The sequence below is a fragment of the Lissotriton helveticus genome, chromosome 12 (genome assembly GCF_964261635.1).
Source record: "Lissotriton helveticus chromosome 12, aLisHel1.1, whole genome shotgun sequence".
Lineage (NCBI taxonomy): Eukaryota > Metazoa > Chordata > Amphibia > Caudata > Salamandridae > Lissotriton > Lissotriton helveticus.
Window position 1 is genome coordinate 724,841,220 of NC_136073.1, and position 12,503 is coordinate 724,853,722.

Consider the following 12,503-nt stretch of genomic DNA (forward strand, 5'->3'; position numbering starts at 1 on the left):
GGTAATCTGTTTTTTTGTTGCAAACACAGCATCCATTTTGAAGTGTCTTTTTTCTTTACACATTCATATTATTACATCACACAGGGTGGAAGGTTTTCCCCAAGCACCCCTTTTATCAATGGGAGCCTTTGTTCTTGTTGGGAACACAGGCTCCCATTGACATCAATTTGAGTTTTACCGACCGATGTCTGGAAGCATCATAATTGGTTGGTCAGACTCGCAGAACCCGATTCGGTTGGAAACATTTCCGAAACCGATTTGGTCAGAAGAGTTTCTGGATGACATCGTAATTGACCCCTAAATATTAATTACTTATAATTAATTTACTTCCCACCCTGTACCCCTATAAACCCCACAAACCGCACCTAAAGTTAAAAATAAATCAATGTATTGCACAGTTAACATAACTATCAATTAAATAATGAATATTAATTAGCAACTAATTAATAATGTACCCCTATAAACCCCATGACCTGCACCTAAAATTTAAATTTAAAAAAATTGCACAATTAACATAATTATCAATTAAATAAATAATAATTAAAAACAAATTAATAATTTATTGTAAACAAATTACTTCCCACCCTGTACCCCTATAAACCCAGAACCTGCTACAGTACTAAAAATAACACAATTTAATTTAATGTAATAACTATTAAAAATCTTACAACTATATTAAAAAACATAAACAATAATTATACAACATTGTACAACATATTTATTTAAAATATATACTAAAACATAATAATTAAAAACGATATTAAAAACAACTGTATTTTTGTAAAAGATTTTAATGAGTTTGGTATTTTAAAAATTGATATTTCTTATCTTAAAATTGATATTCTTGACAGTGATATTCTTGCACATTATATTATGGAAACAATATTTTGGTAGTACGATATTTTCATTTCGATATTTTGTCTGAATACCGCCTCAAAGGCCAGACCTATTGGGTTTGCCTATCTCAAATGTCTGGTTTCTCTGGGGTGTTTTCAGCCATAGCATTATCTCACTTGCTGTCCATGCAGAACTAGTGAAGTGGACCTTTGGCTGTTTTCCAGCAGTCTATGAGCAAAACATTGTGCTGCGGGACCCCCTTCCGGTGTGCGCCTGTTTGCAAATTAAGGGCAGGTTTGAAAAAAACTTTCATGAACAGAAGTATAATCAGTGCTTTAAATGGAAAAAAATAAGTGCAGGTACTCACCTGAGATGTGGATAAGGGGGCGGGTTAGGGGCGGGGCTACGGGCAGTGCTAAGGGATGGGGCCAGCTAGAGGCACACATTTAATTTGTTTGAGGTGTAATTGGTCTGCAGATATGCACACTGCAGACAACACGCATACAAGAAGAACATACACAGGGACATAGAAGCACTTGCACGCAGACAAGGTATTTAGTTCATGTGTCTTTCGGATCGCATATTCTGATGTCCACATTACAACAGCTTGATTCCCCGACCCTTACCCTTCCCGCCATCTCCCACCCCCATAGCTTTGCTACAGCGTCATCATCACCACCTATTTCCTCGATCTGGCTCTAATCAAGTGCTGCCATACTCTGCTATGCCAGCAGGAAGCCTACTCTTAGTTTTGAGTCAGATGATGTGCCTCTTAGCAGGCATTCTCGCACACCTACAGTCAGAGGCGCAGCTAGAGTCAAATTTTTGGGGGGGGCTAAGAAAAAATTTCGGGGGGGGGCTAAGAAAAAATTTCGGGGAGGGCTGAATCTTTAGGCAATCGGCAGAGTCGAGCTGCAGGGGCTCTTAGAAGGGGTGAAACAACAACAAAGCCCATTAACATGCACAAGGTATTTTAAAGACCTGTGAAGTGTGGCTGTGAGCGGCCTGGGAAGTGTCTCATCCCGGGCTGCCACACACGACGGGGGTGGGGGGACGGTGGGGTGGGGTGGGGGGCGGGTAGGGCTGAAGCCCTTTGAGGCCAATGGGTGTTGAGCGCCTGCCTACAGTGCAATTGTCTACACGCCCTGCCTGCTCTGATTGAATACATATGCACGTTGCTCAATTAGCAGATTGTAAAAGATTAGCACTCGAGTGCTTCACGAAAACGGACCGACTCATGAGCTGTGTCCCGCTTCTTTCTTTTCAAGCCAGATTGCACGGAGTTGGCTTGCTGCCCCATGAGTACAGGTACTCTCTTTGAGAAAAGAAAAAGTTCCGGTACTCAGAGGCAGACAATTTAGAAGTGCCGGTACTCAGTACCGGCCCATTTAAAGCACTGAGTATAATCCATAAGAGAGGACGTGGTGACCCCATTATTCTACAGTGACAGATTCATATTTTTAATTAATGTGTGAACCACATCACATCTTTTTTAAATACAGAGAAAACAGGATCAGCGATATCCCCGAAGAGTAGGACTCAGTCTGTGCTTCAGACCTGATCAATACCGACACTGACATCCCTTCATTAAAACCCCCTGAGCAATGTGACAGTCTTCAGGAAACTTTTCTGCGACCGCTTGATAACCACTATACCAGCCTTCCAGTTCATGCTGGTGGGAAATCAGTGAAAATTCCCTGCAGCGCCAGACCTGCGCATCTCAAGTGTGCTTCCGGGAATGGGGAAGGCAATCAACAGGGAGCGTATTTTCTACATACTTTGGGAAAATGTTCGTAAGACAGCGGATATGTGTTTGCGTCATCCCTGCGAATGGAATGCAGTGCCACAGAGGGCAGATAGCAGACTCCGCATCCTGCAGATAAAACAGCACATTGGTGATTGGATGAGAGGCTAAAGTCGCTGCCAACTTCTGTCCAATCAAAGGGCGACGGAGGCCCAGAGAGTGGAGTGCTTCACCGATAGGCAAGGAGGAAGGATAGCGGGGAGGTGATTTATACGAGAAGGCACAGAGGGATATCGCCTTCTCGGCCGCAAGGACCACACTGTAGTTAGTCGACATTATGGGCTTTCAGGCTGCTAAAAGATGCACTCAACAGAGTGCATGGAGGAAAGTTATCAGACATCTTCTACACAACTCAATCTAACGAGGTAAGGTATCGAACTCAATAACATGCATTCATGGTCTGCTGATGCCAGGCCCACCCAGATTCTGAGAGCCTAATTCATGGAAATAGAATGTGTGACTTTGTAGGGCTGACTGTGGAAACCACTACAGAAAAAAGTCTGCTAGCCTAGTACTAAGTTTATGGGAATAGTCCTTTAAAAAAGATGTGTTGGTGCAGAGTAATGGTAGACCTGCACAATGCATGAGATTCCTACATACCTGTAAGTTTGGAAATGCTGACAGAGACTTGGGAAACACAATACAACCAGTTAAACACATGTAAAACTACTGCTGCAAGATTGTGTTTTTTTCCAGGGTGAGGAATGGACGAGAAGCGCTCCCAATTAAAGGGGATTTGGGAAAAGGGGATTCTCTATAAGGAAACCTACTTTCACACTGGAAAGATAAACGGGTATATGTGCAAGTGCACAAAACCACTGCACTTATGCATGCGAGCTGCCTGCCCTTAACAAAATCTCCGAGAGGAGTATGAACTGAAATCTATAATGCCCATAGATTCCCATGTGTAATCCTGGGCAACTTCAAAGGATTATATGGAAATATACCAGTAAGAGAATTAGTATGATGAGGCTGTCTCTACGCAGACATCAAGGAGGTTTAGCTCTCTCAGATTTGAGAATTTACTATTTAGTGGCCCATTTGCTGAATTGCACTACGCATGTTGATTTGGCCAAATACAGTGCTTTTAATAACTGTCTCCTTCGTATTATGTGTGAAAGAATTGTATATCGCTTAAATCCAAATCTCACCCAGGAAAAGAATCCGAAAAAGATCAGATATCGTACGATTTTTGCCTTCACAACTAAGCAGAAGCAACTGTTTCCACTCCTTACACATTCCTAGTGTCCATGCTGAAACTCCTGATAAGAGTTTATGCCCCGCTGAATTGATTGTTGTGGCTTCTGGATTGGAGAAGTGTAACCTCGGAAAGTTGGGCACAGGATGGTTAATGGAGTGCTGATTCATCGGAAGCTGCTCAGCTCCTTTTTCTGGTATCCTGAAGGCAGAATAAGCTGGTTTATTGTCAGATCATGCCTATTTGAAGCCAGTGCAAAAGGAGATGATGGACGGAGCGCTGAAACTTTTCAGACACTCACCCCCAGCCACAGGTCTGGGTTGAACCCATCATCATTTTTTTAGCTCACTTCGCCACCCCAGTTCAGACACAGCTATATGCAAATCAGTCTTGCCTTGTGCCTCATGGGAACAGTCCAGACCGAACTGCCAAGCCATGTCTTTCCTGGACCGGAAACAAGCATCCTGGGACCGGTTTCTGGCTAACAGCCCTCATCAGCCAGGCTAGCTTGAATCCAGTGGCAAAGTGAGCACAGGACCCACGTCTGGGCATACCCGGCCAACTTAGGGCATGGATTCAACCCAGATCTGTGACTAGGGCAGAATGTCTGAAAAGTTTCAGCACTCCGTCCATCATCTCCTTGTGTTTACTTTGTTCTCCCTAAGTTTGCAGCATTGTTATATAAATTGAATACCAATGTATATGACCACTATCCTAGATGCTCGAAACCAGGTACATGGATTCATGTTATCTGAGAATGTAACACTGTGAATATTTTTTGGGAAGATGTCCTGAGATGGATGTGTATTTCCTTGGGTAAAACTTAATTAGTGGATATGATCCTTTATTGTGAGGTTGCTCAGAGCATCTAGGCATTAGTCCTGCTCCAGCATGTTGCTGGTGGTTTATTGCAATGTTGCTCGCAAGGTCTACAATTACTGCACTTTGGAAATCTGTTGAACCACCTGGGTTACAAATGTGGCTAGAGAAAATTAACAAAGCGTACGTTATGGAGCTGCTCTACGCAGGTAGGAGTTTTGCTAAGATTTGGAATTATGCTGCTTCATTTATCCAGAGGTGAAGGAGGGGGGAATAGGATCATGGAGGTTTGGAAAAACTTGACTTAAGCTGTTCCTCGTTATGTGCTATTTAAATTTTGCGCTTTGAAATTGCTTATATTTTTTCATTAGGATTGTTGGGTGGAAGGTGCATGTATTTGCACTTGGCATTTTGAATTGTATACTTGACATTTTAGAGTTTGAAAGTTTGCACTACGCACTTTGAATTTATATACTTGGAACTTTATTGCGAAGTTTTTGGCACCAAGGGTATTTACATTCTGGGTCTGTTTTTTTCTCCAGTACAATCACAGTCGCTGGAACAGTCCTGAAGGCCATTTTTAGGTCTCTGCTCTAGATGGAGCATGTGCTGTCTCGACAAGACATGTCATATACATTTTGTGGACTTCAACCCACCCATAAGCTTCCTATTTGCTGGCTCCATCATCGCTCTCCTAATCTTTCTCCCCATGTGTTCACGGCATGCATGCATCATGCCTCTTGTTCTGTTTAACCCTCCCCGAGAGCAGGGACCAATTACTATATCAATCCACAGGTCATCATTTTACCATATGTCTTAGGAATTACTTTTTTGGTTTGTTTTGAGCTCTTAGCTCGAGCGCTTGTGTTTTCAGTCACTCGGAGCTCCAATAGACCTGTACATCTTGTTTTTTTAAGCTTTCAGAACTCACTGTCGCAGTGAGAAGGGAAAAAAATTGATGTTAGAACAAGTGTTCAGACCAAATACCACGTCTAAGGAGCTTTGAGGGCAGAAGAATGTCAAACGCCGGCTGCTTGAGCAGTTGGAGCACCAGAAAAGGCGGGATCTGTGTGTGAAGTTGATTTATTTCCGCTTTGGTACAATAAGGGGGTGAAGCAGTTTTCTGTGGAGATACATTTATGGAGTCTGGTGGGACTTTTTCGTGGGTGGACTGGGGTATTACACAGTTGAAGAAGGGTCAAGGTCCCGGTACACAAATCCCATCAGTTGCATAAAACGCACATTGTGTCACCACTCAGCGACCCTGCCGCTACATACCTGCTGCCAGTGATACCGGTTCCACTTATCCTAGTACTGCAAGTTGCTGTGACACCCTCTATTTACAGGTTCAAGCACACAGTGACCCCAGGGCTTCGGCAACCTGGACCATCACCACAATTAACTGATTGCAGAACCCCCTGCTCTATTAGGTAATGCCTGCAGGTTCCTGCTATCAAGCAATAAACTTACCTTCTCAGCAGGCACCTCCCACTAGTTTGGTAAATCAGCACCAGAAGCATTTCATCCTCCACCCATCTTTTTCCACTAAACAAGACTTCTCATCCAATAAGGCAAATGTATGTTGCGTGGTTTCCTCAGTAGGAAACATCAACTAAAGCAAACGGCAAGTTTGCTGCCTCTGGGTATTGATCCTTCTGACTGATACAGCTACAGTTTTCACATACAGTTATCTCTACCCAACATCATACTCCAGTCATGGAACCATAGGGGCTAAAAATCAAAGAATAGCGTTGCCACATGCTCACTCATAAGGGACCAGCATTGGATCATTTACAGTAATCTTTTTGTTGGGTTCATGAGATAGGGGCTTTAATTGGGGGGGATCCTGCCAGGTTTCATCCCAGCATCGGGGTTGGAGTGGGGCCAAAAATAGGCACAGACAGACCAAAAGAATTGGCCCACTTTTGCAAAACATTGCTTATTGGGTGTCATGTGGGTGATTTTTGAAGAAATGTTTTGTAAGTGTTTTTATCTTTTTTAAAGTTTGTTTTTTTATTTGTTTTGTAAAACCATGGACTAGGGTAACTTGAAAGTTCCACACTGGCGTGATTTGAGGCCAACTATTATGGAGAGGAAGTCGGATAGGCCAACCTAGTTCATCCAAGTCAAAGAGTTTACCTTCAGACTTTGTCATTCAACCAAGCACAGGAGTACACTTCAAAAGCTCCTTAATTAGATGTGGTTTTGGGCCTTTGAGTCCTATATTTTTTGGAACAATACAATATACTGAAATACGGAGTACAGATTGTTGGCATGTCATAGTGCTTTTTAGGTCTTGCGCCTGCGTTGCAGTGTGCAGGGTTGCTCGCGCAGCGAGAGACCTCTTGAGGGGTGTGTGAAAATTGACCTAGGAATCGCACACGCTTGTGCGTGTGATTTTCCTTTCGGCCCACACTATTGGCCTTTGCGTGCGTCTTTTTATATCCATATTTATTTCGGGTTTTTTGAATAAATAAAGTTGAAACTAGTACATTTCCACATTTATGTAACCAATAAATTCTTGAACGCCACAGATAATAAATCAATGTATCTATGTGGAAGCATGGACATTTTAGTATAAAGGTTCTGCATATCTACTGCTGGTAAAAAAAAAGTCATACTTTTTTAACCCCTTAACTGTAATCAGCACAGCTATTGGCCTGGCAGTGATGGCTGGCAGCATATAGAATCTCTAAAAAAAAGCATCCAATTTCCATTTTTATTTACATTTAAAAGTAAATATAGACAGGAAATAAATGGTTTTCTGTCTGTATTTATCTGTATAAATCACTAAAAAAAGAAAATAGGACATCTTAATTATGGACCATAAATTCCAGAATCCCAAGAAAGATCCTGGCGTGGATTAGCTGTTCGCTCCAGGAAATGGGATGCTGGGGAGCGGTTTCCATGTCCTTAAGTAATGGGTCAAAGTGTGGCCCTCTATTTGTTACCCTGAATCTAGCCCCCAAGATACAACTCGTGCAGGATTGTGGGCCAGGGATCAACTGCATCACCCAGTTAGGCCGGGCGAGGTTCTGAGAGGATATTCTTGTCACTGGCGTGGGAAGAGCAGACCTAAGAGAGCCCCTCAAACCCTAATGATGCCCCAGCAAGTTCAGATTGCTTCCCCACACACTGGCACTGACAGCGTGTCATATTCACCAAGTCCTGGCTATGGGGGAATGTGCACACACAGATACTCAGGTGAACACATGTATGCGTGCAGTAGTGCATATATGTGTTCATCATTGATGTTCAGAAGCAGGAGAAGCACTGAAGCAATCATGAGCACAAGCCATGCCATAAGTGCATGTGCCCCTGTTGCAAGACATATTGTGACTAACCAAGAACATAGAAGGGCTTGGAGCTTGGCCACTGTTTGCCACTGGCTGGCTTTCCTTTTCATTCTCATTTCTCTACTTCTTATTCGTGTCCCAACTTGTCAATCTTGTGTTTGCTCCTCCCATTGAGAATTACCAATTTACAATCTTTTGGTTGGGCTGCCATCTCTGCTTCCAGCGCTTCCTTTTCAAGCACTACTTATTAGGTCTCACCTAGGCAGCGCTTGCGCTGTCTCTTCGAGACATACTGTGTTCAGGATATGGATTTGAAGCTACGCTCATTGCCCGCCCATGTTTTCAATTGGCTCTTGTGACTGTCCTTTGCAAATGCTTCATTGTGTTTGGTTACTTTGCATACTAGTCCCTCCTTAGTCCCTCCTTTTCTACTCCGATAACCTCCCATAAGGACTGACCCTATATCATGTGTTGTTATTCTGTATGTTTCATTTGCACTTTGTAATCACTGTTTTGTTAATGACTTTTTTTGGTGTGGCTACCGTTGCAGGCACAAAAGCTATGCACTGCCCAAATCGCACTTTTCAAGTTTTTGTTGACTAGCATACAAGGTAACATTTTATTTATGTATTTATTTTTCCAACGCGGCATACACAACTTTTTTTCTATTTATTAAGTTTTGTAGCAAAGGGGGCACGCAGCGCTTTAGCTTTAAACATCTTAAGCTAAAGCATGGCGTGCCAAAATTGCTACAAAAGGTAATAAATAGAAAACAGAGGCGGGCGGACGCCACCTTTTTTTTCATTTGTTTACTTATGTAGCAATGGGGGCATGCCAAGCTCTAGCCTAATATGTTTAAAAGTAAAGCAAGGTAGTGCCGCCTTTGCTACAAAAAACAATAAATAGAAAAACAAAGGTGGGCGGACGCCACAATTTTTTCTCCATTTATTTTCTTTTATAGCAATGCCGACATGCCGTGCTTTACTATTAAACATATTAAGCTAAAGTGCGGCGTGCCGCCATTGCTACTTTAGTAAATAGATTGAAAAAAATACGGTGTCCGCATTACTTTTATTTTTCTATTTACTGACTTTTGTACCAATAGCGACACTCCACGCTTTAGCTTTGAACATCTGAAGCTAAAGTGCGGCTCGCTTCCATTGCTACAAAAGTCAATATATATAAAAAAAAGACTGGTGGATACCGCATTTCATTTCCTTTTGCAAAGCCAATAGCTCTACATTTAACTAATGCAAGACCTATTGCATTGCAAATGCTTGTTTCAAGGAGTTTCTGCCACGCTGAACAGCAGCTGTGCTGCTAGACAACATTGCTAAAAGACATTGACATTGCCAAGGCCAATAACTCTCGCATTGCAGAGACTGATCAGCTTTGCCAGTGCTTGTTACATGTCTTGGCACTCTGCCTGCACTTTTCACCCTGCACTTTATATTTTGAAAACAGTATAGATGGAGCTATGGATAGTTTTTTTTAGCGTGTGTACGTATTAAGATGTTTTGCAGCTCCCTTATTTCTTGTGATTGCCTTTGATGCACCGTGTTTTTAAAAAAATGAGTAATCTTGGAAGAAACCAAAATTAAAAAGATTTTTAAAAAACATCATCAAAAGGCAGAAATGCACGCAAGTCATAAATGTATCTCTACAACTTCTGCATTTCCCACTTCATCCCAGAGCTTTGTGTTTCAGAACAAGACGCATTGCTGTCCCTACACTATAATGCGGTTTAGGCAACTTACATCCCTTCCAGGAGAGGATGGAACAGACTGGGATGGAGAGAGGGGATATGCACAAGAAATAACCAGCTTCCGCACTTCTACCCTTGTATTACAATGATGATAGACCCACCAGCACTTCTCACCCCCCCCCCCAACCCAGGCTACTAGCAGCTCCCAAGACCATGGATACAATGGGGAGGAATTAAAGGAGGAAGCAAGTGATGACATAAATAATGTATCTCTCAACTACCTACAGCCACTCCCGGAAAGGGGCTTCAATCCCTGTCTCAGGTGGAGAGGGCCAAACGTGCTCTGCTCGTGGCTTGCTGTCTCTTCACATTTTTTAGGGCTCGGCCTACGCCCCCCCAGCGTCAGCAGGGGGCGGAGCTGCGAGCTCCTTTTGTTAAGGGCTTTTGAATCTTGCAGGAAAAATTCCTCAGTGCGCGAGCTTTTTCAGTCCTTTTTTTTGCCATCTGCATAGTGATTCGTCTTCGCTGTGCTGTCTTTCTAGTAGCCTTCACGCAATAGGCCATGTGTAAATCATTTAGGGCACTTCCGCCATATTCTGTGTGGTTACGTGCGCAGGGGGGTGTTATGAATTTCAATTAGGAGCTGTCAGGGTACCGCCGTAATAGAATCCAGATGGTCGGGGCGCGTTCACCAGTCTGCAGTGAGTGGCGCGCGTTCGTGCTTGTTCTGTGTCTCGCGTTTCCTCTTTTCATGCAGATCTGGTTTTCTTTACTGACTACAGCTGTGTTTATATAGACGGTGGCTTCAGTTGTGCAGCAGGTGCAGTGGCACCAGTGTGGTGTAGCTATCATTAGTGGAGCAGGGGCAGTGGCACCAGTGTGGTGTAGCTATTATGAGTGCAGCAGGTGCAGTGGTACCAGTGTGTGGTAGCTACCATTGTGCAGCAGGTTCAGTGGCACCAGTTTGGTGTAGCTATCATTAGTGCAGCAGGTGCAGTTGTACCAGTGTGTGGTAGCTACCATAGGTGGAGCAGTTGCAGTGGTAGTGTTGCTTAGCTCAGGTGCAGTGGCACCTGTGTGTGGTAGATGGCGTTGTGTAGCAGGTGCAGTGTTATCAGTGTTACTTAGCTATGATTGTGCAGCAGGTGCAGTGGCACCAGTGTGTGGCGTAGTTACCATTCGTGGAGCAGGTGAGGTGTTATCAGTGTTACTTAGCTATTATTGCGCAGCAGGTGTAGTACCACCAGTGTTGCGTAGCTACCATTGTGCAGTAGGTGCAGTGGCACCAGTGTGGCATAGCACCATAGGTGGAGCAGTTGCAGTGGTAGTGTTGCTTAGCTATGATTGTGCAGCAGGTGCAGTGGCACCAGTGTGTGGTAGATGGCGTTGTGTAGCAGGTGTAGTGTTATCAGTGTTACTTAGCTATGATTGTGCAGCAGGTGCAGTGGCACCAGTGTGGCGTAGCTATCATTGGTGCAGCATGTGCAGTGGTACCGGTGAGTGGTAGCTACCATTGGTGGAGCAGGTGCAGTGGTAGTGTTGCTTAGCTATGATTGTGCAGCAGGTGCAGTGGCACCAGTGTGTGGTAGCTACCATAGGTGGAGCAGGTGCAGTGGTATTATTGCTTAGCTATGAAGGTGCAGTGGCACCAGTGTGTGGCGTAGTTACCATTCGTGGAGCAGGTGAGGTGTTATCAGTGTTACTTAGCTATTATTGCGCAGCAGGTGTAGTACCACCACTGTGGCCTAGCTACCATTGTGCAGTAGATGCAGTGGCACCAGTGTGGCATAGCACCATAGGTGGAGCAGTTGCAGTGGTAGTGTTGCTTAGCTATGATTGTGCAGCAGGTGCAGTGGCACCAGTGTGTGGTAGATGGCGTTGTGTAGCAGATGTAGTGTTATCAGTGTTACTTAGCTATGATTTTGCAGCTGGTGCAGTGGCACCAGTGTGGCGTAGCTATCATTGGTGCTGCATGTGCAGTGGTACCGGTGAGTGGTAGCTACCATTGGTGGAGCAGGTGCAATGGTAGTGTTGCTTAGCTATGATTGTGCAGCAGGTGCAGTGGCACCAGTGTGTGGCGTAGTTATCATTCGTGGAGCAGGTGAGGTGTTATCAGTCTTACTTAGCTATGATTGCGCAGCAGGTGTAGTACCACCAGTGTGGCGTAGCTACCATTGTGCAGTAGGTGCAGTGGCACCAGTGTAGTATAGCACCATAGGTGGACCAGTTGCAGTGGTAGTGTTGCTTAGCTATGATTGTGCAGCAGGTGCAGTGGCACCAGTGTGTGGTAGGTGGCGTTGTGTAGCAGGTGTAGTGTTATCAGTGTTACTTAGCTATGATTGTGCAGCAGGTGCAGTGGCACCAGTGTGGCGTAGCTATCATTGGTGCAGCATGTGCAGTGGTACCGGTGAGTGGTAGGTACCATTGGTGGAGCAGGTGCAGTGGTAGTGTTGCTTAGCTATGATTGTGCAGCAGGTGCAGTGGCACCAGTGTGTGGCGTAGTTATCATTCGTGGAGCAGGTGAGGTGTTATCAGTGTTACTTACCTATGATTGTGCAGCAGGTGTAGTACCACCAGTGTGGCGTAGCTACCATTGTGCAGTAGGTGCAGTGGCACCAGTGTGGCATAGCACCATAGGTGGAGCAGTTGCAGTGGTGGTGTTGCTTAGCTATGATTGTGCAGCAGGTGCAGTGGCACCAGTGTGTGGTAGATGGCGTTGTGTAGCAGGTGTAGTGTTATCAGTGTTACTTAGCTATGATTGTGCAGCAGGTGCAGTGGCACCAGTGTGGCGTAGCTATCATTGGTGCTGCATGTGCACCAGTGTGTGGTAGCTACCATAGGTGG

At 44.4% G+C, this 12,503-nt stretch overlaps 1 protein-coding gene across 5 annotated transcripts in view; it reads left to right on the top strand.

Moving 5' to 3' along the window:
* Positions 1 to 12,503, top strand: part of ARHGEF2 (Rho/Rac guanine nucleotide exchange factor 2) — an 876,584-nt gene that overhangs the window by 244,824 nt on the left and 619,257 nt on the right. Inside the window, exon 1 of one of the 5 annotated variants that reach the window (XM_078668335.1) lies at positions 2,900 to 3,006. The exons of the other annotated variants lie outside the window; for them this stretch is intronic. The gene's annotated coding sequence lies outside the window, so the exon portion shown is untranslated. Of the gene's footprint in view, positions 1 to 2,899; positions 3,007 to 12,503 lie in introns of those variants that run through there. 5 annotated transcript variants of the gene reach the window in all.